Source organism: Hippopotamus amphibius, chromosome X (assembly GCF_030028045.1).
Source record: "Hippopotamus amphibius kiboko isolate mHipAmp2 chromosome X, mHipAmp2.hap2, whole genome shotgun sequence".
NCBI lineage: Eukaryota > Metazoa > Chordata > Mammalia > Artiodactyla > Hippopotamidae > Hippopotamus > Hippopotamus amphibius.
In genome coordinates, this window is record NC_080203.1 from 75,291,214 (window position 1) to 75,318,591 (window position 27,378).

Sequence of the window (27,378 nt, forward strand, 5' to 3'; positions counted from 1 at the left end):
TATCATTTGGTTATTCTGTGTCCACTGTACACTAAGCACATATAACCTCACAGCAGCTCTGTAAGCTAAGCATTATTATCACCCTTTCACGTATGAGGAAATGCGCTCAAAGAGTAAAAGTAACTTGCACAAGTGTTTGAAGGGAAATTTTTAGCCAAAGATGGGGGGCAGACTCCCTTCTCTTTGCCTTGCCCTAAATTAGCTAATGAATTTACTTTTTTACAAGGTGTCGAGTGACAGGATCAAAACTTGAAGCGGCAGACACCCAGTCAGAAGGGTCTTACAAAAATCATCCCTTTATTTAGTACTCAAGGTAACAATCTGTAGTAATTGATCAGATCTTACCTGCACTTGTTTCTCAGTCTGCTGCTGATGTTCATGATCCTGCCCACCCACCCCTACCACACACCCACACGTGTTGAGCTATACCTTTTTAAAAAGTCTCTTAATGGCATAATAGGGGCATCTCAGGACATTGTTATAAATGTTAGACATCAAACATCTTTTGTGAACTATCCTTTGGTCACTACTCTAGTTCACAGGTTTAAAATATCACTTTACATAACAGTGTGAGTTAGCTCTTGACTCTGGTATGTTATATAACAGCATTGGTTGGATCTGAGGATATCCACCACACCAGAGCATCTGCAGAATAGATCAGTCTCAACCAGTGCTATGCAGGTAAATGTTTAACAACAGGCTCTGTGGGGGAGGAGGAGGGCTGGAAGAATTGCCCTGCATTGTAGCATTTGCTGATTTCAGGCAACCAACGTGATGTCCCTTTTCTTTCTTTTTTTAATCTTTATTGGAATATAATTGCTTTACAGTATTGTGTCAGTTTCTGCTGTACAACAAAGTGAATCAACCACATGTATACATATATGGCCATATCCCCTCCTTCTTGAGCCTCCCTCCCAACCTCCCTATCCCACCCCTTTAGGTCTTCACAAAGCATCAAGCTGATCTCCCTGTGCTCTGGAGTAGCTTCCCACTAACCATCTATTTTACACTTGGTAGTGTGTATATGTCAATGCTACTCTCTCACTACGTCCCAGCTTCCCCTCCCCTCGGTGTCCTCAAGTCCGTTCTCTACATCTGCATCTCTATTCCTACCCTGCCACTAGGTTCGATGCAGATTTGGGAAGAGATGCATTTCCATCATTCAGTTACAATAAATACACATAATCTCAAGAGCATAGATAATAATAAAATGTAAGAAAATAATTAGGGATCGATGACTTTTGATCATGTATTATGTTCGTTTTCAACATAATGTATGTAATGTAATTGTTACTTTATACAATTTAGTTTTAATAACAGCTGTGTTTAACAGCTGGCTCACAAAATTCCTGGCAATGTGATAGTCGCCTCTTATGTTCCAGTAAGAGTCTCCTCCAGCACTCCACTGCTTTCAGATCTTGCCCAGAAAGGCACCTCTTCCAAAGTAGGTCACGCTAACACTGCAGGGCTTTAAAGGGCTGCTACCACTGGTTTCTGACCAAGAGCAGCCTAAAGTGAGAGGAAAGTATTCGTTATTGATTTTTTTTAAATGGAATGATCTAGAACAAACATTAAGCAAAATGAATTGTCAAAATTGTTAATGGGCAAACGTGCCTTGTCAGGTAAAGGACAGAATAAGCAAGACTCATTCAGGGATGTTGTTAATAGATTTCTCAACGGTTAAAGGAACGGGGCAACTGGTGTTCCCTCGCCATGGGATCTGTGTCTCTCATCAAGAGACAGACATTCATTACACTCTCTCCTCCTTCTCAGATGAAGGCTGCATAATCTACACAAGCTTCTCCACCTTGCCTTTTTTCACTTAAAAATATGTCCTTCATTGTTAAGTATAGGCACCATGTTATACAGTGGATCTCTAGAATATACTCATGTTGTACAGCTGTAACTTTATATCCATTAAACAACAACTCTCCATAGCCCCCTTCTCCTATCCCCTGGAAACCACCATTCTATTCTCTGCTTCTATAAGCTTGACTATTTTTGATACTTCATATAAGAGGTATTGTGCACTTAAAATTTAAGAGGATAAATCTCATGTTAAGTTTTCTTATCACAAGAAAGCAAAATCAAAACAAACCCAAACAAAATGCCAAAGGGACATGAGGAATCTTTTGGAGGTGATGGATAGGCTTATCACCTTGATTGTGGAGACAGTAGCATGGATGCACGCACTTGTCCAAACTCATCAAATTGTATATGTTAGTGCATGCAGGTTTGGCATACAAATTATACCTCAGTAAAGCTGAAAAAACAATATCCTTGAGATCACTCCATAGTGCTCTATAGAGACATTTCTCACTCCTTTCAACAGCTACACCATTGAGTACACCATTGTGTGGATATGCCATAATTTAGTCAACTAATCTTCTATTGATGGACACTTTGGTTGTACCTACTCTTGCTGTTACAAATACAGCTGCAGTGAATAGACTTGTGACATCATCGTTAGCAGCTTTTATCAATATGTCTTTGAGATCGATCCTGAGATATACTATTGCTGAAGAAAGGGTGAAAACACATATAATCTTGCTCATCACTGCCAAATTCTCCTTCATAAAGGGTGTACCTATTGCCTTTTCTCCATCAGTGTATGAGAGTGCCAATTTTCTCAGAGTTTCACCAGTACTGTTGCCAGACTTTTGAATTTTGCCAATCTGACAAATGGTGATAAATGGTATATCAGTGTATGTTTTAACTTGTGTTTCGCTTAATCATGTGAACAAGATTGCATGTCTTTTTCGTATGGTTAAAACCCATTCCCTTTTTCTTTTTTCTTCTGTACCATTAATTGATATTTGGGGTCCAATTTCTATAGAGTCTTTGGCCTTTTCTTCTTTTCAAAAAAGCTCTTTGTATCTTACAGATATACTAAAATGCTTGCCCTTTTTCCTCTGATAGAAGTTGAAAATATTTTTCCCAGTTGTTATGCATCTTTTTTTTTTTTTACTGGGTTTATGGTATTTTAAAGAAAATTTTGCCATGAAAAAGCATTTTATGTTTAGGCAGCCAAATTTATTAATATTTTGCCTCATTTCTTCTGGATTTTCATTCATAGTTAGGAGGATTTTCCTCATTCTCAGTGTGTAGAGGAAACTTTTTTGCAGTACTGAAATGGTTTTGAATTTTACATTCTAAATTCTGATCCATTTGGAATTTTTCCTCATGTATGGTGTTAGGAAGAGATCCAGTTATTCCAACATCACTTGTTAAAAACTGCGTCATGGGAGTGACTTCATGAAGGTGGCAGGATAGGAAGCTGCAGGCTCTCCTCCCTCCACAGAGATATTGAGTTAACAACAATGTATGGATGGATCAGAATAACTCTGTGAGGACTCTAGACACTAGTTCAGAAGCTACAGCACTCAGGCCACTGTAAAACCAAGAAGGGATTCCAGAGAAAGTGATAAGAAGATTTGCTGTGTTTGGTGACCTGCTTGGCCTCCTCCTCTTATGCTGCATAGCATGGAGAAAGAAGGAGGAAATGCCCCATCTAGGGGCTCCAGTATGAGAGGAGGGGAAACAAAAGAGTGGACTGTGCACCCAATGTCTGGCTTGTTCAGGGGCTTCCTGAGGGACTGGTTTCTGTCTTGCCTGACTCAGAGCACAGAGGGGACTGGTGCTAGAATTTGGAAGCTGCTGAAAACAGAGACTAGCAGCATATTAGAGCTGCAATTCAACAGGCAGACTCCAGGGGGAGCAGGAGATCAGAAAAGGTTTGGGAGGTCCTAGAGCCCCCAGCTGAGCTGATTGCTGATGGCCTTCCCATGTACAAAGTCAGTATGCAAAGATTGGGAGAGGTGGTTGTTTTTTCAAAATGCCCAAATTCCAGCAAAAGGTTACAAGGCATACAAAGGAAGAGACAAACATGGCCCAATCAAAGGGACAAAATAAAGCTCCAGAAACCAATCCTAATGAAACTCAGATCCATAAGCTGCCAGAGAAAGAATTTTAAATGACCAGAATAAAGATACTCAAAGAGCTAAAAGAAAACACACATAGACAACTAAACAATATCATGGAAAGGACACCTGAACAAAATGAGACTATCAATAAAAATAGAAAGTATAAAAAGGAACCAAGCAGAAATTCTGGAGGTGAAAAACACAATAATTGAACTGAAAATTTCATGAGAGCAGTTCTTCTTGAGTAGAGAGAAAAAAGAATCAGTGAGCGTGAAGACGGTTCATCTGAAATCATTGAGTCAGAGGAAGAGAAAGAAAAAAGGATGTTTTGATGATGGCCATTCTGACCAGTGTGAGGTGATACCTCATTGCGGCTTTGACTTGCATTTCTCTAATGATTAGTGGTGTTGAACATCTTTTCATGTGTTTGTTGGCCATCTGCATGTCTTCTATGGAGAAATGTCTGTTTAGGTCTTTTTTGGATTGGGTTATTTGCTTTTTTTGGTATTAGCCATTTTTGGATTGGGTCATTTGCTCTTTTGGTATTAAGCTGCATGAGCTGCTTATATATTTTGGAGGTTATCAGTTGCTTTGTCAGTTGCTTCGTTAGCAAATATTCTCTCCCATTCTGAGGGTTGTCTTCTTGCCTCGTTTATGGTTTCTTTTGCTCTGCAAAAGCTTTTAAGTTTCATTAGGTCCCATTTGTTTATTTTATTTCCATTATTCTAGGAGGTGGGTCAAAAAGGATCTTCCTTTGATTTATGTCATAGAGTGTTCTGCCTGTTTTCCTCTAAGAGTTTTATAGTGTCTGGCCTTACATTTAGCTCTTTAATCCATTTTGAGTTTATTTTTGTGTATGGTGTTAGGAAGTGTTCTAATTTCTTTCTTTTACATGTAGCTGTCCAGTGTTCCCAGCACCACTTATTGAAGAGGTTGTCTTTTTACCATTGTATATTCTTGCCTCTTTTGTCAAAGATAAGGTGCCCATATGTGCATGGGTTTATCTCTGGGCTCTCTATTCTGTTCCATTGATCTTCCTTTCTATTTTTGTTCCAGTACCATGCTGTCCTGATCACTGTAGCCTCGTAGTATAGTTTGAAGTCAGGGAGCCTGATTCCTCCAGCTCCATCTTTGCTTCTCAAGATTGCTTCGACCATTCGGGGTCCTTTGCATTTCCATGCAAATCGTAAAATTTCCTGCTCTAGTTCTGTGAAAAATGCCATGGGTAACTTGATAGGGATTGCGTTGAATCTGTAAATTGCTTTGGGTAGTATAGCCATTTTCACAATCTTGATTCTTCCAATCCAGGAACATGGTATGTCCCTCCAGTTGTCTGTATCATCTTTGATTTCTTTCATCAGTGTCATAGTTTTCTGCATGCCGGTCTTTTGCCTCCTTAGGCACCTTCATTCCTAGGTATTTTATTATTTTTGTTGCAATGGTAAATGGGAGTGTTTCCTTCATTTCTCTTTCTGCTCTTTTGTTGTTAGTGTATAGGAATGCAAGAGAGTTCTGTGCATTAATGTTGTATCCTGCTACTTTACTAAATTCGTCGATTAGTGCCAGCAGTGTTCTGGTAGCTTCTTTAGGGTTTTCTATGGATATCATGTCATCTGCAAAGAGTGACAATTTTACTTCTTCCTTTACAGTTTGGATTCCTCTTACTTTGTTTTCTTCTCTGATTGCTGTGGCTAAAACTTCCAAAAGTAGGTGGAATAATAGTGGTGAGAGTGGGCACCCTTGTCTTGTTCCTGTTCTTAGAGGGAATGCTTGCAGTTTTTCGCCATTTAGAATGATGTTGGCTGTTGGTTTGTCATATATGGCTTTTATTATGTTGAGGTAATTTCCTTCTATGACCACTTTCTGGAGCATTTTTGACATAAATGGATGTTGAAATTTCTCAAAAGCTTTTCCTGCATCTATTGAGATGATCATATGGTTTTCATCCTTCAATTTGTTATTAGGATGTATCACATTGATTGACTTGCATATATTGAAGAATCCTTGCATTCCAGGGATAAACCCCACTTGATCATGGTGTATGATCTTTTTAATGTGCTATTGGATTCTGTTTTCTAGTATTTTGTTGAGGATTTTTGCATCTATATTCATCAGTGATATTGGCCTGTACTTTTCTTTTTGGGGGACATCTTTGTCTGGTTTTGGTATCAGGGTGATGGTGGCCCCGTAGAATGTGTTTGGGAGTGTTCCTCCTTCTACTCTATTTTGGAATAGTTTGAGAAGGATAGGTGTTAGCTCTTCTCTCAATTAAAATGTTTGGTAGAATTCTCCTGTGAAGCTATCTGGCCCTGGGCTTTTGTTTGTTGCGAGATTTTTAATCACAGTCTCAATTTCAGTGCTTGTGATTGGTCTGCTCATATCTTCTCTTTCTTCCTGGTTCAGTCTTGGAAGATTGTAGTTTTCTAAGAATTTATCCATTTCTTCCAGGTTATCCAATTTATACCAAGCATATAGTTGCTTGTAGTAGGCTCTCATGATCTTTTGTATTTCTGCAGTGTTGATTGTTAGTTCTCCTTTTTCATTTCTAATTCTGTTGATGTGCGTCTTCTCCCTTTTTTTCCTGATGAGTCTGGCTAATGGTTTATCAACTTTGTTTATCTTCTCAAAGAACCAGCTTTTAGTTTTATTGATCTTTGCTATTGTTTCCTTCATTTCTTTCTCATTTATTTCTCATCTGATCTTTATGATTTCCTTCCTTCTGCTCACTTTGGGGTTTTGTTGTTCTTCTTTCTCTAATTGTTTTAGGTGCATGGTTAGGTTCTTTACTCGAGATTTCTCTTGTTTCTTGAGGTAGGACTGTATTGCTATAAACTTCCCTCTTACAACTGCTTTTGCTGCATCACATAGGTTTTGGGTCGTTGTGTTTTCATTGTCATTTGTTTCTAGGTATGTTTTGATTTCCTCTTTGATTTCTTCAGTGATTTCTTGGCTGTTTAATAGAGTATTGTTTAGCCTCCATGTGTTTGTATATTTTAGTTTTTTTCTTGTAATTAATATCTAGTCTTACGGCATTGTGGTCGGAGAAGATGCTTGATATGACCTCAATTTTCTTGAATTTACCGAGGCTTGATTTGTGACCCAAGATGTGATCTGTCCTGGAGAATGTTCCGTGTGCACTTGAGAAGAAAGTGTATGGTGTAGTTTTTGGGTGGAATGTCCTATAAATATCAATTAAGTCCATGTGGTCTAATATGTCATTTAAAGCTTGTGTTTCCTTGTTTATTTTCTGTTTGGATGATCTGTCCATTGGCATAAGTGGGGTGTTAAAGTCTCCTACTACTATTCTGCTACTGTCAATTTCCCCTTTTATGGCTGTTAGCATTTGCCTTATGTATCAAGGGGCTCCTATGCTGGGTGCATAGATATTTACAATTGCTCTGTCTTCTTCTTGGATTGATCCCTTGATCATTATGTACTGTCCTTCCTTGTCTCTTGTAATAGTCCTTACTTTAAAGTCTAATTTGTCTGATATGAGTATTGCTACTCCAGCTTTCTTTTGACTTCCATTTGCATGGCATATCTTTTTCCATCCCCTTTCTTTCAATCTGTATGTGTTCCTAGGGCTGAAGTGGCTTTCTTGTAGACAGCATATATAAGGGTCTTGTTTTTGTATGCATTCTGCCAGTTTGTGTCTTTTGGTTGGAGCATTTAATCCACTTACATTTAAGGTAGTTATTGACATGTATGCTCCTATTACCATTTTCTTATTTGTTTGGGCTTTGTTTTTGTAGGTTTTTTCCTTCTCTTGTGTCTCCTGCCTAGAGAAGTTCCTTTAGCAATTTTTGTAAGGCTGGTTTGGTGGTTCTGAATTCTCTTACCTTTTGCTTGTCTGTAAAGCTTTTGATTTCTCTGTCAAATCTGAATGTGATTCTTGCTGGGTAGAGTATTCTTGGCTGTAGGTTTTTCTCTTTCAAGACTTTAAGTATATCCTGCCACTCCCTTCTGGCCCGCAGAGTTTCTGCAGAAAGGTCAGCTGTTATCCTTATGGGTTTTCCCTTATATGGTATTTGTTGCTTTACTCTTGCTGCTTTTAATATTTATTCTTTGTGTTTAATTTTTGTTAGTGTGATTAATACGTGCCTCGGGGAGGGAGGAGAGGTTAAAGATGAGCGACCGAGGATTTAAGGCTCCAGAGTCCATCCATTCTCAGAAAGGGCATTAACTGGAAAGGAAATTGAAAAGGAAAGGAGTGGAATATGGTTCGGCTGCTATAAGAGAAGCTGGCTTGATGAAAAGGCTCTCTGATTTGGGCTGCTACCTTAAAGACTTCGGAGATTTGAGTTTTACTCCAGTTCCTAAAGATGATCTCTATAGCAACTTGATAGTGAATCCTCACTCAGTGGGCCTTGCCAACCAGGAACTAGTGGAGGTGGTTAGTCGAGCCGTGTCAGGTGGCTACAGCTGTGTCACAGTGGGAAGAGACCACAGCCTGGCAATCGGTACCATTAGTGGCCACGCCTGGCACTGCCCAGACCTTTGTGTGATCTGGGTTGATGCTCATGCTGACATCAATACACCCCTCACCACTTCATCTGGAAATCTCCACAGACAGCCAGTTTCATTTCTCCTCAGAGAACTACAGGACAAGGTACCACAGCTCCCAGGATTTTCCTGGATCAAACCTTGTATCTCTTCCCCAAATATCGTATATATTGGACTAAGAGACGTGGACCCTTCTGAACATTTTATTTTAAAGAACTATGATATCCAGTACTTTTCCATGAGAGACATAGATCGACTTGGTATCCAGAAGGTCATGGAACAGACATTCGATCTGCTGATTGGCAAGCAAAGGCCAGAATATCCGAGTTTTGATATTGATGCATTTGACCCTACACTGGCTCCAGCCACAGGAACCCCTGTTGTAGGGGGACTGACCTATTGAGAAGGCATGTATATTACTGAGGCAATACACAGTACAGGGTTGCTCTCAGCACTGGATCTTGTTGAAGTCAATCCTCAGTTGGCCACATCAGAGGAAGAGGCCATGGCTACAGCCAGCCTAGCAGTGGATGTGATTGCTTCAAGTTTTGGGCAGACAAGGGAGGGAGGGCACATCGTCTACGACCAACTTCCTACCCCCAGTTCACCAGATGAATCGGAAAGTGAAGAACGTGTAAGAATTTAGGAAATACTGTGTGCTGAGATGTGTTTGGCACAACGGGCTTTCTAGAGTTGTGAGGCATTAGTGGTGACAGATACTGAATGATCGTCTGAGTCAACACTGCCTTAATGAGAATATCTGTGCATTCTCACAATTGTAAAGTTTCCTTCCCCTTCATTTTGGTGACCGATTACACCACTGTAAGTGTATTTGGTTTTTTGAAGCTCACAGGGTATTAATATGTTGGAGCACTATGTAAACGTTAAAGAGGTCATAAACAGCATTTATTACCTTGGTAAAAAAAAATGTGCCTCGGTGTGTTTCTCCTTGGGTTTATTCTGCATGGGACTCTCTGTGCTTCTTGGACTTGTTTTACTATTTCCTTTCCCATGTTGGGGAAGTTTTCCACTATAACCTCTTCAAATATTTTCTCAGACCCTTTCTTTTTTTCTTCATCTTCTTCTGGGATGCCTATGATTCAAATGTTGGTGCGCTTAATGTTGTCACTGTGGTCTTTGAGAGTGTCTTCCATTCTTTTTACTCTTTTTTCTTTTTCCTGCTCTGTGCCAGTTATTTCCACCATTCTATCTTCCAGCTCACTTACTCAGTTATTCTTCTGTCTCAGTTATTCTGCTGTTTATACCATCTAGAGTAGTTTTAATTTCAGTTATTGTGTTGTTCATTACTGTTTCTTTGCTCTTTAGTTCCTCTAGGTCCTTATTAAATGTTTCTTGTATTTTCTCTATTTAGTTTCTGAGATTTTGCATCATCTTTACTATCATTACTCTGAATTCTTTTTCAGGCAATTTGCCAATTGCTTCTTCATTTGTTTGGTCTTGTGGGGTTTTATCTTGCTCCTTTGCCTGCAAGGTGTTTCTCTGTTTTCTCATTTTGTCTAATGTATAGTATTTGCTGTCTCCTTTCCCTATGCTGCCTAGTAGTAATTCCTCTTGTTTCTGTTCTCTGCCCCCTGTGGTGGGGTTGGTCCAGTGTCTTCAGTAGGCTTCCTGATGGGAGGGTCTGGTGCCTGCTGTCTGGTGAGTGGATCTGAGTCTTTTCCCTCTGATGAGCAGGGCCATGTCAGGTGGTGCGTTTTAGGGTATCTGTGAGCTTAGTATGGCTTTAGGTTATCTGTGTACTGATGGGTGGGTTTGTGTTCCTGTCTTGTTTGTAGTTCGGTGTGAGGTATCCAGCACTGGCAGTTGCAGGCAGTTGGGTTAAGCTGGGTCTTAGACTCTGGTAGGGGCCTCCGTGAGAGTTCTCTGTGGCTGATCTTCCCTGTGGCTGAGGATTCTCTAGTGGTCTAGTGTCCTGGACTCGGTGCTCCCTCCCCAGAACCTCCGACTTGACTTCTGGTCGAGGAATCCAGACTCCAGAGGTCGCTCATCCTGGCAATAAAGGGAATTAAAAAAGACTATCCAAGCCCCAAACTAATGGTAAAAGGTTAAGTTGAATAAACAAATCCTGAATCAAGGAAACACGTACATGCACAAGGGAAACAAAAACAGAACCCAACAGAACATAAAGCACTAAAACAACCTGACAGAAGAACCCCAGAATGCAATCAGACAGTTAAAGAGAAAACCAACAAAAATTCAAAATAAAACACAACAAAACAAACAAAGAAACAAAAAACAAACAAACAAACTAGGGAACTTGTGAAAAGGAGGGCCAAATATAACAGGGACCAAATAGGAAGAGGGAGCAAGTATAACAAAGAGCAAGAGAACAACCAGACAGGCTGCAGATCCCCAAAACAAAATCAAACAATTATAATTAGAACTAAGATAAAGACACAACCTGATAAGAAATCCCAAAGCAGTGTGTCATCTGGAGAATAAAGGAAGGAAACAGAGCAGACCAATAATATTGATTAAATGTATAATAAGATAAAATAAAAATGGATAAAACAGAGCAACAGAAGAGCATAGTATGACTGGAAATATAAAAATAAAAGGAAAAAAATAAAATAGAAATGTATTAAAGATAAAGAAGAAAAGAAGATAGAGGAGATAAACTCAGCACTACAAATAGAAATATATAAAAAAGTTAAAAATAAAAATAAAACGAAAAATAGAATAATAAATATGTTATAAAATGTTAAGATCCCTTAGGACTGAGACACTAATTTAAAAAAAAAAAAGAGCTAGAACTGACAACAGAATGGATCAGATCAATAGAATTAATAGTACTAATTCTGTTTCCTTGGGGTCTCAGCTGTAAGTGTCCTTGTACACACCTTGAGTCCCAGGCCACCTTCGCCTCCCCAAGAGACCCTCCTCTGCCTCTGGGTTGGACTCTGGACCTGCTGTGGGTCCTGTGGTATCCACTTAGGCTCTGACCTGGCCCAATTCCTGTGTGTGCTTGCTCCCACAGTCCACAGCTGCCAGAGCTAGACCGTTTTCATTTGTGGGAACATTCATTGTCTACTCAGGTATTCCAAAGGCATAGGTTCTGCCTAGCTGATCACGGGGATTTGGCCTGCAGCATGTATATCTGATGGAAAGATTTTAGAACCCCTTCCTTAGTCCCCCTGTCCCTGGTGTTCAGCTTTGGTTTTGTCCCTGCTTCTGCATGTGGTCTAACCACCAGTGTCTGGTCCTGAGGCTGCCTTGGAGCTCTTTGGGTCTGCCTCAGGGAGGGTTTCCTTTATTGTTCATCTGCAGACACAGGTGTGTGGGGAGAGAGAGGCTTTGATAGTGGCTCCTCTCCCTGCGTGTGACTCAACAGTAGCACCCTGCTTCGATTGCAGGAGCCCCAGGGGTGACGCCAAATGCGCAGTGATGCTGGCGGCCACGGGTATAGGAAATCTGGCCTTAGTGTGGTTCTTTACTGGTGCCTGGTGCAAGACGCCTGAGGGGCAGCCCTCGGGGGCTTTTTGTATTACTCTGTGACCAGCAGAGCTTCCTTTATTGTTCATCTGTAGGTGCCAGTGTGTGGGGGGAGAGAAGGTACAACAGTGGCTCCTTCCCCTGCATGTGACCCAGCAGTAGCGCCCTGCCTGGGTTGCAGGAGCGCTGGTGGCAGTGGCAGTGCCAATTGCAGAGGGAAGCTGGTGGGCTTGGGTATAAGCAGAATGTCTTCAGAGATGCCCTGCTCTGCAGACTTCTTCTGGCTCTTGGCAGCAGGCACACCAGGTCAGCCCCCCGCCCTTGTCAACTGTGACAGCCAGGCGCAGAGGGGGCCTCCCTTTGTTCATCGCAGGCACCAAACGAGAGGCTACAACAGTGGCTCCTCCCCCCTGCTTGTGACTCAGCAGCAGCACATCGCCACCATGGACACCCAGCTTTCTGAGGTAGGCATTCTCCACTGCAGATTTCTTCCCTCCTGTCCCCTCAGTCCGTCTCCCCACAGCCAACAGTGTTTCTCACCCTGAACCAGTTCTCCGTTTCCCACGTTCCAGCTCCCAGACCTCCTGTACTGCTGTGAACCCATGTCTTAGTCCGGGACACACAGGGCCGTGGTATGGACCCTCCGTGTGTTTCTCACTCTTTCCCATCTGCCACAGATCGGCCGCTTCACCCTCTTTGGACAGTCCCAAATGCCTCCCTTCTGACCCAATCAAATTCCCCATTGGAGAGGGGGTTTCCCCGAATTCAGCACTCTCTTCTCTGTTTCAGCTCCCCCCGCCCCATGGTGTAGGACCCGTCCCTTTCCTTTCTTCTCCTCCTCTTTCTCCTTTTCTTTATCCCCCTCTGTCCTAACCAGTTATGTCGGGATCTTTGCAGTCCTTTCTGGTGTCCAAGGTCTTCTACTAGTGTTCAGCCAGTTTTCTGTGGGAATTATTGCACCTTTTGATGTATTCATGATGCATCTGTGGAGAGAGATGTACTCCACGTCCTTCTATTTTGTGGCCATCTTTTGTCATCCCAGGTATTTTATCCTTTTTGTCGCAATGGTAAATGGGATTGTTTCCTTAATTTCTCTTTCTGATCTTTTGTTGTTAGTGTATAGGTATGCAAGAGATTTCTGTGTATTAATTTTGTATCCTGCAACTTTATTGAATTCAATTGATGAGCTCTTGCAGTTTTCTGGTAGCATCTTTAGGGTTTTCTATGTGTAGTAGCATGTCATCTGTAAGCAGTGACAGTTTTACTTCTTCTTTTCCAATCTGGATTGCTTTTATTTCTTTTTCTTCTCTGATTGCCGTGGCTAGGAATTCCAAAACTATGTTGAATAAAAGTGGTGAGCGTGGACATCCTTGTCTTGTTCCTGATCTTAGAGGAAATGCTTTCAGCTTTTCACCATTGAGAATGATGTTTGCTGTGGTCTTGTTGTATATGGCCTTTATCATGTTGAGGTTGGTTCCCTCTAGGCCCACCTTCTGGAAAGTTTTTATCATAAGTGGGTGTTGAATTTTGTCAAAAGCTTTTTCTGCATCTGTTGAGATGATCATATGGTGTTTATTCTTCAGTTTGCTGATGTGGTGTATCACACTGATTGATTTGTGGATATTGAAAAATCCTTGCATCCCTGGGATAAATCCCACTTGACCATGGTGTATGATCTTTTTAATGTGTTGTTGGATTTGGTTTGCTAGTAGTTTGTTGAGGTTTTTTGCCCCTATATTCATCAGTGATAGTGGCCAGTAGTTTTCTTTTTTCTTTTTCTTTTTGCGATATCTTTTTCTGGTTTTGGTATCAGGGTGGTGGTGGCCTTGTAGAATGAGCTTGAGGGTATTCCTCACTCTGCATTTTTTTTGCAAGAGTTTCAAAAGAGTACTGTTAACTCTTCTTTAAACGTATGATAAAATTTGCCTGTGAAGCCATCTGGTCCTGGACTTTTGTTGTTGGAAGATTTTTAATCACAGTTTCAATTTCAGTAGCTGTGAATGGTCTGTTCATATTTCCTATTTCTTCCTGGTTCAGTCTCGGAAGGTTGTACCTTTCTAAGAATTTGTCCATTGCTTCCAGGTTGTCCATTTTTTTGGCGTATGGTTGCTTGTAGTAGTCTCTTATGACCCCTTGCATTTCTGTGGTGTCCGCTGTTACTTCTCCTTTTTCATTTCTAATTTTAGTTGACTTGAGTCCTGTCCCTTTTTTTCTTGTTGAGTCTGGATAATGGTTTATCAATTTTGTTTATCTTCTCAAAGAACCAGCTTTTAGTTGCATTGATCTTTGCTATTGTTTTCTTCATCTCTATTTCATCTATTTCTGCTCTATCTTTATGATTTCTTTCCTTCTACTAACTTTGGGTTTTGTTTGTTCTTCTTCCTCTAGTTGCTTTAGGTGTAAGGTTAGGTTGTTTATTTGAGATTTTTCTTGTTTCTTGAGGTAGGATTGTATTGCTGCAAACTTCCTTCTTAGAACTGCTTTTGCTGTGTCTCATAGGTTTTGGATTGCCGTGTTTTCATTGTCATTTGTCTCTAGGTATTTTTTGATTTCCTCTTTGATTTCTTCAGTGATCCATTGGTTGCTTAGTATCATGTTGTTTAGCCTCCATGTGTTTGTGGCTTTTTTTTTTTTTTACAGTTTTTTCCCCCTGTAGTTGATTTCTAATCTCATAGCATTGAGGTTGGAAAAGACGCTTGATATGATTTCAATTTTCTTAAATTTACCGAGGCTTGATTTTTGGCCCAAGATGTAATCTACCCTGGAGATTGTTCTATGTACATTTGAGAAGACAGTGTATTCTGCTGCTTTTGGATGGACTGTCCTACAGATATCAATTAAGTCTATCTGGTCTAGTGCGTCATTTAAGGCTTGTGTTTCCTTATTTATCTTCTGTCTGGATGATCTGTCCATTGGTATAAGTGGGATGTTAAAGTCCCCCAATATTACTGTGTTATGGTTGACTTCCCCTTTTATGGCTGTTAGCATTTGCCTTATATATTGAGGTGTTCCTATGTTGGGTGCATACATATTTACAACTGTTATATCTTCTTCTTGGATTGATCCCTCGATTGATCGTTATGTAGTGTCCTTTCTTGTCTCTTGTAACAGTCTTTATTTTATCATCACAAAGAAAGCACTGAGTACTCACCAGGTGGCTCAGGACACCTCCTCCGCAGTACCTGCCAACTACTCACCTGCCCACAGTAATCCCGAAAGGAAGTCCCACAGCTCCAGTGATGGCCCAGTACTTCCCAGGCCTCACTTTGCCTGGAGCATGCTCCACTGGACTCTCTGGACCAGAAGGCAGCTGAGTTGATACTTCTCCTCCTGGTTGAGGACCAAATGAAGGTGCCAATCAAAAAGGGCATACAGACCTATGTATGTACTCAAGCTGCCTTGATCAATGAGGAAATGACACCAAGGTAAGATGTAAACAGCGCTGCTGGTGACTATTCTGACAGTGACCTTCATGAAGACTACACATACTCCTGAGGAGGATGTCTAGGCGGTGCTGCAGATGCAGTAGGTCCATCCTGGGTAGTAGCACTTCACCTTTGCAAAGCTGGAGGCCCTCACCAGGAAAGCTTTTTTGTGAAGCAAAAGTGCCTGGAGTACAGGAGTGGTTATCTACAATAAAGCTAGTTAAACTGTAAGCGAGGGCCGAAATGTGGGTGCACATAAAATGAGTGAGAAGAAGATGTTTGGGGGAGCCTGTGGAGCCAATGCTGGTGCTGGAGACATGCCTAGTATAAGTAAAAGTGCCAGCAAAAGCATGAATAGCAGATCCATGGCCAGCACCAGGGCCCCTACTAGAAATCTGTGAAGAAAATCTGTCATTTTATGTTTGTAGTGGGGTGTTAAGAGAGACCAGGACAAATGGCACTGGGATGCTGATTTATAAGAAATGGAGGGGGTGGGGTGAGGGGGAACATGCTGCCTGCTGTATTTTTACCCAGTTTTACAATTGCTACTTGGTGATTTAGCTTTCCACCCAACCAGCTCAGTTGTTACCACCTTAGATGCTGTAACAATGTTTTGTAGCATTTTAATAGACTGTTGGGTTAAGTTTACAATGTAGGTTAATGAATGGAATCAGTCCAAAAAAATTAATTGTTGTCTCTGTAATATTAAGGGTTAGGAGGTTTGCTGGGTTTTAAAAGACATTGAGAAACTACAAACTTATTGATGATTGATAACTTCTTGCACAGGACTGAAATTGACTATTCCTTGAATGCTTCCTGGGGGAAAAAAGGAAAAGGCTAGTGGGCTTAGTTTTGTATTTATGTCCATCTGTCACTTCCCTGGGTTCACTTGTATACCTAAGTATGTAGGGGGAAATAAAAGCCTGTAGAAAACCACAAAATGCTTGTTAACTTATTTATTCCACATACATTAACTTATGTTAATTGTCCTGGTGTTGGGGATAGGAGGATGAACAAGACACACAGATTCTGTCCAAGAGATGACAGTGGGAAGTGGGTATTGGAGGAAGTCGTGGAAGTAAACCAATCAGCAGTAACAGTTCAGTATGCTGTGAAAGACACCTAACAAGCATGGAGTGAGGGTGGTTGGGGAAAAGAGATAGGGATTCCTGGTGGTGAGGTGTCATCAGAGACCTGGGGGATATGTGTGAAGGAGCATGAAGATGTAGTGGGCCCAAAGGATAGAAGTAAGTGCAAGGCCCCGAGGCAGGACAGCTTGGGTGTGTCTGGAACTGCATTTTTTTCCCCATGGGACTGAAAGTTAGAACTGAAGGGAGGACGTGGTCAAGTATGAAAGTGTGGGAGGGTAGAGCAGGGACCAGGTCTTCAAACTATAACAGGTCTTGGGGCTGAGACAATAAAATCTGCAGTGGAAAAAAGCTCTAAGGGACTCAGCTTATCTCCAGAAGTTATTTCTGGAGACAAGGTCAGGGGAAAGGACTGTGAGTGAGGTTAACCAGATCCCCACACCAAGGATAGGATAAATATAAAGAAACCCTTCTCATCTGTCCAGCCAGCCCACAGCTTCATGAGATAGTGAGTTAGTCACACTAGAGGTGTATATGCAAGCAGAGGGATGCTGCAGTGGAGGGGGTACAACTGGTCCCTCCTATCCACGAGAGTCACAGGGATTTTGTGCAAGTTGAATGTGATTGTGTACATGAAGGCCCCCAGGACAGAGTAGGCTCTCAATAAACCTCTGGTGAATGCCAGGATGGACAAGCTGAATTCTCAGAAACTCCTCCAAGAAGGGAAGGTTGGGTGTGTATGGGGGGGAGGGGGCAGGCGCTTGACATTTTAGGGGCACCAATAGTAATGTGACTAGCCCCTATTTTTTTCTCATCTGCTTTCAAAGTTGTCTTATTTATGCAAATGTTCCCTGTGTGCATTCTCACTGAAAACAATTCAAAAAGTGTAGGGGAAATAATAGCCCTCCATTGACCACCCACTCCATCATTAGCCCTCTAGCCAACAGTAAGCACAATTACCAGTTTGGTGTATTTCCTTCGAGACTTTCGTCAACATATTTTAATACATATATTCAAACCTATAGAAACCCAATCTTTTGGTTTATGTGTCTTGTTATATACATAAGTGGAACCATGCCACATACTCCATGTGGCAATTGGCTTTTTTAACTTAAACATAGGTGTGGGGGACTTTGTTATGCCAATATAGAGATAGCTATCTCATTATTTCTTGAAGTTCCTATTAAGAAATAATTTTATATTTATGGAAAAGTTTCAAAGATAGTACAGAGAGTTCCCACATACATTTTGCCTAGCTTCCTCTGATGTTCCCTCTTATATAACTAAGGTACATTTACCAAAACTGAGAAACTAACATTGGTACACTATTATTAACTAAACTACAGACTTTGCTTGAATATCCCCAGTTTTTCTGCTAGTCCTATTTCTGTTCCAAAATTCAGTCCAGGACACCAAGTTGCACCTAGTGTTCATGTTTCCTTCGTCTGGCACACTTTCTCAGTCTTTCCTTCGTTTTAGCAGTCTGACCAATACACCATCCTACTGTCACCTTCCCTTGCTGAACTCTGCACTTGTAGAAACAGCCACAGTGCTGCATCGACTTACAGGCAGTCACAACTGCAAGTCACATTTTCTAGCAGCTACACAGTATTCTATAGTTTCTATAAGCCATAATTTGTTAAACTCTTGCCCTACTGATGGATACTTTGGTTGGTTGTAGTTATTTTTAATTTTACCAATAGTGATGTAATCATCACTCTTGGGCATGCCATTTTCTTCACAGTTCATGCACTGCTGTAGAACAGGTACTTGGATAAGGAAACTGGAGTAGCAGTGTATGTACACTTAACATCCAATGATCCTGCCACACAGCTGTCAATAACGGGTGCGCCAATTCACGCTCCCACTCACAGGTGTTGAAATTTTCAACTTACTCTACCTTCCCCACCTATCTGTATTCTGTATATATGAGCTTGGTTTTCTTTTCTTTTGTTTCTTTCTTTTTTTTTTTTTCGGTTTCTGTTTTTCTTTTTTTTTCTTTATATAAGTGCGATCTTGTGGTACTTGTCTTTGCCTGTCTGACATTTCACTTAGATGATGCCCTTAAATTCTATCCATTTTGTTGCTAATGGCATGATTTAATTTTTCCTATGGCTGAGTAATGTTCCATTGTGTATATATGCACCACATTTTCTTTATCTATTCATCTACCAATGGGCACTTAGGTTGTTTCCATATCTTGGCTCTTGTAAATAACACTGCAATGAACATGGGGGTGCATATATCTTTTCATTTCAGTGTTTTCATTTCCTTCATGTAAATATCCAGGAGGGGAATTATTAGATCATTTAGCAGTTCTATTTTCAGTGTTTTAAGGAAACTCCATATGTTTTTCAATAGTGGATGCACCAATTTACATTTCTACCAACAGAGGACCAGGGTTCTCCTTTCTCCATGTCCTCGCCAACACCTGTTATTTCTTGTCCTTTTGATAATATTCATTCTAACAGGTGTGTGGTGATATCTCATTGTGATTTTGATTTGCAATTCCCTGATGATTAGCGATGTTGATCATCTTTTCATGTATCTGTTGGCCTTCTGTATGTCTTCTTTGGGAAAATGTCCATTCAGATCCTCTGTCCATTTTTTAATTGTTATTTTTATGTTGAGTTGTATATGTTCTTTATATATTTTGGATATTAACCCCTTTTCAGATATATAATTTGCAAATATTTTCTCCCATTCAATAGGTTGCCTTTTCATCTTATTGATGGTTTCCTTTGCATGCAGAAGCTTTTTAGTTGGATGTAGTCCTATTTGTTTATTTTGGCTTTTATTGCCTTTGCTTTTGGTGTCAAATCCAAAGAAATCTTTGCCAAGACTGATGTCAAGGAGCTTACCACTTGTGTTTCCTTCCAGGAGCTCTATGGTTTCATGTCCTATATTCAAGTAATTAATCCATTTTGAGTTTTTTTTTTTTTTTGTGTATAGTGTAATGGTCCAGTTTCATTTTGTGTGTGGCTGTCGGGTTTTCCCAACACCATTTATTGAAGAGACTCTCCTTCACCCATTGTGTATTCTTGACTCCTTTGTCGTAAATTAATGGACCATATATGCATGGGTTTATTTCTGTTCCATTGATCTATGTGTCTGTTTTTATGCCAATAGAATAATCTTTTGATTGTTATAGCTTTGTAATGTAGTTGGAAGTCAGAGCATTGTGTTCTTTTTTTCTAAAGATTGTTTTAGATATTTGGAGTCTTTGTAGCTCCACACAAATTTTAGGATTATTTCTTTTATTTCCATGACAAAAGCCATTGTAATTTTGATAGGAATTGCCATGAATTGGTAATTCTTCCAATTAATATTGTTAAAATGACCATACTACACAAAACCTTCTATAGATCCAATGCAATCCCTGTCAAAATTTCGATGACGTTTCACAGATAAAACAATTCTAAAGTTTGTATGAAACCACAAAAGATTATGAATAGCCAAAGCAATTCTGAGTAAGGAGAATAAAATAGGAGGTATCACATTTCCTCATTTGAAAATATACTACAAAGCAGTAGTAACCAAAACAACATGATACTATCATAAAAACAGACAGATACACCAGTGGAAGAAAATAAAGCTCCTAGTTGTAAACTAATACTTAAGAAGGGAGTCAAGGATACTTAATGGAGAAAAGATAGTTTTCTCAATAAATGGTTTTAGGAAAACAGGATATTCACATGCAAATGAATGAAATTGGACCCTCATTGCCTCCAGCTATAAAAATTAACTCAAAATGGAATAAAAAACTTAAACATAAGACCAGAAACTGTGAAACCCCTAGAAGAAAATCATACAGATTGCCATAGATACATTACTAATAAGAAAAAAATATCAAATTTACACTTTAAGAAAATAAAAAATAAATAATAAACCTTAAAAAAAAAGAAAGAAACGTTGCATCAAGAAACTGTTGTGAGGAACTACCCAAACAGAATAAACTTCTTCCCTAAACACAGTGGAGTTAAAGTCAAGAGGAAAAAAAAAACATCTGAAGAGTAATAATAACAAATGGCAGGGACAGAAGAGTAAGTTGAAAATTTCAACACCTGTGAGTGGGAGCGTGAATTGGCGCACCCGTTATTGACAGCTGTGTGGCAGGGTCATTGGATGTTAAATGTACATACACTGCTACTCCAGTTTCCTTATCCAAGTACCTGTTCTACAGCAGTGCATGAACTGTGAAGAAAATGGCATGCCCAAGAGTGATGATTACATCACTATTGGTAAAATTAAAAATAACTACAACCAACCAAAGTATCCATCAGTAGGGCAAGAGTTTAACAAATTATGGCTTATAGAAACTATAGAATACTGTGTAGCTGCTAGAAAATGTGACTTGCAGTTGTGACTGCCTGTAAGTCGATGCAGCACTGTGGCTGTTTCTACAAGTGCAGAGTTCAGCAAGGGAAGGTGACAGTAGGATGGTGTATTGGTCAGACTGCTAAAACGAAGGAAAGACTGAGAAAGTGTGCCAGACGAAGGAAACATGAACACTAGGTGCAACTTGGTGTCCTGGACTGAATTTTGGAACAGAAATAGGACTAGCAGAAAAACTGGGGATATTCAAGCAAAGTCTGTAGTTTAGTTAATAATAGTGTACCAATGTTAGTTTCTCAGTTTTGGTAAATGTACCTTAGTTATATAAGAGGGAACATCAGAGGAAGCTAGGCAAAATGTATGTGGGAACTCTCTGTACTATCTTTGAAACTTTTCCATAAATATAAAATTATTTCTTAATAGGAACTTCAAGAAATAATGAGATAGCTATCTCTATATTGGCATAACAAAGTCCCCCACACCTATGTTTAAGTTAAAAAAGCCAATTGCCACATGGAGTATGTGGCATGGTTCCACTTATGTATATAACAAGACACATAAACCAAAAGATTGGGTTTCTATAGGTTTGAATATATGTATTAAAATATGTTGACGAAAGTCTCGAAGGAAATACACCAAACTGGTAATTGTGCTTACTGTTGGCTAGAGGGCTAATGATGGAGTGGGTGGTCAATGGAGGGCTATTATTTCCCCTACACTTTTTGAATTGTTTTCAGTGAGAATGCACACAGGGAACATTTGCATAAATAAGACAACTTTGAAAGCAGATGAGAAAAAAATAGGGGCTAGTCACATTACTATTGGTGCCCCTAAAATGTCAAGCGCCTGCCCCCTCCCCCCCATACACACCCAACCTTCCCTTCTTGGAGGAGTTTCTGAGAATTCAGCTTGTCCATCCTGGCATTCACCAGAGGTTTATTGAGAGCCTACTCTGTCCTGGGGGCCTTCATGTACACAATCACATTCAACTTGCACAAAATCCCTGTGACTCTCGTGGATAGGAGGGACCAGTTGTACCCCCTCCACTGCAGCATCCCTCTGCTTGCATATACACCTCTAGTGTGACTAACTCACTATCTCATGAAGCTGTGGGCTGGCTGGACAGATGAGAAGGGTTTCTTTATATTTATCCTATCCTTGGTGTGGGGATCTGGTTAACCTCACTCACAGTCCTTTCCCCTGACCTTGTCTCCAGAAATAACTTCTGGAGATAAGCTGAGTCCCTTAGAGCTTTTTTCCACTGCAGATTTTATTGTCTCAGCCCCAAGACCTGTTATAGTTTGAAGACCTGGTCCCTGCTCTACCCTCCCACACTTTCATACTTGACCACGTCCTCCCTTCAGTTCTAACTTTCAGTCCCATGGGGAAAAAAATGCAGTTCCAGACACACCCAAGCTGTCCTGCCTCGGGGCCTTGCACTTACTTCTATCCTTTGGGCCCACTACATCTTCATGCTCCTTCACACATATCCCCCAGGTCTCTGATGACACCTCACCACCAGGAATCCCTATCTCTTTTCCCCAACCACCCTCACTCCATGCTTGTTAGGTGTCTTTCACAGCATACTGAACTGTTACTGCTGATTGGTTTACTTCCACGACTTCCTCCAATACCCACTTCCCACTGTCATCTCTTGGACAGAATCTGTGTGTCTTGTTCATCCTCCTATCCCCAACACCAGGACAATTAACATAAGTTAATGTATGTGGAATAAATAAGTTAACAAGCATTTTGTGGTTTTCTACAGGCTTTTATTTCCCCCTACATACTTAGGTATACAAGTGAACCCAGGGAAGTGACAGATGGACATAAATACAAAACTAAGCCCACTAGCCTTTTCCTTTTTTCCCCCAGGAAGCATTCAAGGAATAGTCAATTTCAGTCCTGTGCAAGAAGTTATCAATCATCAATAAGTTTGTAGTTTCTCAATGTCTTTTAAAACCCAGCAAACCTCCTAACCCTTAATATTACAGAGACAACAATTAATTTTTTTGGACTGATTCCATTCATTAACCTACATTGTAAACTTAACCCAACAGTCTATTAAAATGCTACAAAACATTGTTACAGCATCTAAGGTGGTAACAACTGAGCTGGTTGGGTGGAAAGCTAAATCACCAAGTAGCAATTGTAAAACTGGGTAAAAATACAGCAGGCAGCATGTTCCCCCTCACCCCACCCCCTCCATTTCTTATAAATCAGCATCCCAGTGCCATTTGTCCTGGTCTCTCTTAACACCCCACTACAAACATAAAATGACAGATTTTCTTCACAGATTTCTAGTAGGGGCCCTGGTGCTGGCCATGGATCTGCTATTCATGCTTTTGCTGGCACTTTTACTTATACTAGGCATGTCTCCAGCACCAGCATTGGCTCCACAGGCTCCCCCAAACATCTTCTTCTCACTCATTTTATGTGCACCCACATTTCGGCCCTCGCTTACAGTTTAACTAGCTTTATTGTAGATAACCACTCCTGTACTCCAGGCACTTTTGCTTCACAAAAAAGCTTTCCTGGTGAGGGCCTCCAGCTTTGCAAAGGTGAAGTGCTACTACCCAGGATGGACCTACTGCATCTGCAGCACCGCCTAGACATCCTCCTCAGGAGTATGTGTAGTCTTCATGAAGGTCACTGTCAGAATAGTCACCAGCAGCGCTGTTTACATCTTACCTTGGTGTCATTTCCTCATTGATCAAGGCAGCTTGAGTACATACATAGGTCTGTATGCCCTTTTTGATTGGCACCTTCATTTGGTCCTCAACCAGGAGGAGAAGTATCAACTCAGCTGCCTTCTGGTCCAGAGAGTCCAGTGGAGCATGCTCCAGGCAAAGTGAGGCCTGGGAAGTACTGGGCCATCACTGGAGCTGTGGGACTTCCTTTCGGGATTACTGTGGGCAGGTGAGTAGTTGGCAGGTACTGCGGAGGAGGTGTCCTGAGCCACCTGGTGAGTACTCAGTGCTTTCTTTGTGATGATAAAATAAAGACTGTTACAAGAGACAAGAAAGGACACTACATAACGATCAATCGAGGGATCAATCCAAGAAGAAGATATAACAGTTGTAAATATGTATGCACCCAACATAGGAACACCTCAATATATAAGGCAAATGCTAACAGCCATAAAAGGGGAAGTCAACCATAACACAGTAATATTGGGGGACTTTAACATCCCACTTATACCAATGGACAGATCATCCAGACAGAAGATAAATAAGGAAACACAAGCCTTAAATGACGCACTAGACCAGATAGACTTAATTGATATCTGTAGGACAGTCCATCCAAAAGCAGCAGAATACACTGTCTTCTCAAATGTACATAGAACAATCTCCAGGGTAGATTACATCTTGGGCCAAAAATCAAGCCTCGGTAAATTTAAGAAAATTGAAATCATATCAAGCGTCTTTTCCAACCTCAATGCTATGAGATTAGAAATCAACTACAGGGGGAAAAAACTGTAAAAAAAAAAAAAAGCCACAAACACATGGAGGCTAAACAACATGATACTAAGCAACCAATGGATCACTGAAGAAATCAAAGAGGAAATCAAAAAATACCTAGAGACAAATGACAATGAAAACACGGCAATCCAAAACCTATGAGACACAGCAAAAGCAGTTCTAAGAAGGAAGTTTGCAGCAATACAATCCTACCTCAAGAAACAAGAAAAATCTCAAATAAACAACCTAACCTTACACCTAAAGCAACTAGAGGAAGAAGAACAAACAAAACCCAAAGTTAGTAGAAGGAAAGAAATCATAAAGATAGAGCAGAAATAGATGAAATAGAGATGAAGAAAACAATAGCAAAGATCAATGCAACTAAAAGCTGGTTCTTTGAGAAGATAAACAAAATTGATAAACCATTATCCAGACTCAACAAGAAAAAAAGGGACAGGACTCAAGTCAACTAAAATTAGAAATGAAAAAGGAGAAGTAACAGCGGACACCACAGAAATGCAAGGGGTCATAAGAGACTACTACAAGCAACCATACGCCAAAAAAATGGACAACCTGGAAGCAATGGACAAATTCTTAGAAAGGTACAACCTTCCGAGACTGAACCAGGAAGAAATAGGAAATATGAACAGACCATTCACAGCTACTGAAATTGAAACTGTGATTAAAAATCTTCCAACAACAAAAGTCCAGGACCAGATGGCTTCACAGGCAAATTTTATCATACGTTTAAAGAAGAGTTAACAGTACTCTTTTGAAACTCTTGCAAAAAAAATGCAGAGTGAGGAATACCCTCAAGCTCATTCTACAAGGCCACCACCACCCTGATACCAAAACCAGAAAAAGATATCGCAAAAAGAAAAAGAAAAAAGAAAACTACTGGCCACTATCACTGATGAATATAGGGGCAAAAAACCTCAACAAACTACTAGCAAACCAAATCCAACAACACATTAAAAAGATCATACACCATGGTCAAGTGGGATTTATCCCAGGGATGCAAGGATTTTTCAATATCCACAAATCAATCAGTGTGATACACCACATCAGCAAACTGAAGAATAAACACCATATGATCATCTCAACAGATGCAGAAAAAGCTTTTGACAAAATTCAACACCCACTTATGATAAAAACTTTCCAGAAGGTGGGCCTAGAGGGAACCAACCTCAACATGATAAAGGCCATATACAACAAGACCACAGCAAACATCATTCTCAATGGTGAAAAGCTGAAAGCATTTCCTCTAAGATCAGGAACAAGACAAGGATGTCCACGCTCACCACTTTTATTCAACATAGTTTTGGAATTCCTAGCCACGGCAATCAGAGAAGAAAAAGAAATAAAAGCAATCCAGATTGGAAAAGAAGAAGTAAAACTGTCACTGCTTACAGATGACATGCTACTACACATAGAAAACCCTAAAGATGCTACCAGAAAACTGCAAGAGCTCATCAATTGAATTCAATAAAGTTGCAGGATACAAAATTAATACACAGAAATCTCTTGCATACCTATACACTAACAACAAAAGATCAGAAAGAGAAATTAAGGAAACAATCCCATTTACCATTGCGACAAAAAGGATAAAATACCTGGGATGACAAAAGATGGCCACAAAATAGAAGGACGTGGAGTACATCTCTCTCCACAGATGCATCATGAATACATCAAAAGGTGCAATAATTCCCACAGAAAACTGGCTGAACACTAGTAGAAGACCTTGGACACCAGAAAGGACTGCAAAGATCCCGACATAACTGGTTAGGACAGAGGGGGATAAAGAAAAGGAGAAAGAGGAGGAGAAGAAAGGAAAGGGACGGGTCCTACACCATGGGGCGGGGGGAGCTGAAACAGAGAAGAGAGTGCTGAATTCGGGGAAACCCCCTCTCCAATGGGGAATTTGATTGGGTCAGAAGGGAGGCATTTGGGACTGTCCAAAGAGGGTGAAGCGGCCGATCTGTGGCAGATGGGAAAGAGTGAGAAACACACGGAGGGTCCATACCACGGCCCTGTGTGTCCCGGACTAAGACATGGGTTCACAGCAGTACAGGAGGTCTGGGAGCTGGAACGTGGGAAACGGAGAACTGGTTCAGGGTGAGAAACACTGTTGGCTGTGGGGAGACGGACTGAGGGGACAGGAGGGAAGAAATCTGCAGTGGAGAATGCCTACCTCAGAAAGCTGGGTGTCCATGGTGGCGATGTGCTGCTGCTGAGTCACAAGCAGGGGGGAGGAGCCACTGTTGTAGCCTCTCGTTTGGTGCCTGCGATGAACAAAGGGAGGCCCCCTCTGCGCCTGGCTGTCACAGTTGACAAGGGCGGGGGGCTGACCTGGTGTGCCTGCTGCCAAGAGCCAGAAGAAGTCTGCAGAGCAGGGCATCTCTGAAGACATTCTGCTTATACCCAAGCCCACCAGCTTCCCTCTGCAATTGGCACTGCCACTGCCACCAGCGCTCCTGCAACCCAGGCAGGGCGCTACTGCTGGGTCACATGCAGGGGAAGGAGCCACTGTTGTACCTTCTCTCCCCCCACACACTGGCACCTACAGATGAACAATAAAGGAAGCTCTGCTGGTCACAGAGTAATACAAAAAGCCCCCGAGGGCTGCCCCTCAGGCGTCTTGCACCAGGCACCAGTAAAGAACCACACTAAGGCCAGATTTCCTATACCCGTGGCCGCCAGCATCACTGCGCATTTGGCGTCACCCCTGGGGCTCCTGCAATCGAAGCAGGGTGCTACTGTTGAGTCACACGCAGGGAGAGGAGCCACTATCAAAGCCTCTCTCTCCCCACACACCTGTGTCTGCAGATGAACAATAAAGGAAACCCTCCCTGAGGCAGACCCAAAGAGCTCCAAGGCAGCCTCAGGACCAGACACTGGTGGTTAGACCACATGCAGAAGCAGGGACAAAACCAAAGCTGAACACCAGGGACAGGGGGACTAAGGAAGGGGTTCTAAAATCTTTCCATCAGATATACATGCTGCAGGCCAAATCCCCGTGATCAGCTAGGCAGAACCTATGCCTTTGGAATACCTGAGTAGACAATGAATGTTCCCACAAATGAAAACGGTCTAGCTCTGGCAGCTGTGGACTGTGGGAGCAAGCACACACAGGAATTGGGCCAGGTCAGAGCCTAAGTGGATACCACAGGACCCACAGCAGGTCCAGAGT

At 41.2% G+C, this 27,378-nt stretch overlaps 1 pseudogene; it reads left to right on the forward strand.

Annotated features, from left to right (window-relative positions):
- Positions 1 to 6,693: 6,693 nt before the first annotated feature.
- Positions 6,694 to 9,072, forward strand: LOC130841486 (arginase-2, mitochondrial-like; annotated as a pseudogene).
- Positions 9,073 to 27,378: the final 18,306 nt, after the last annotated feature.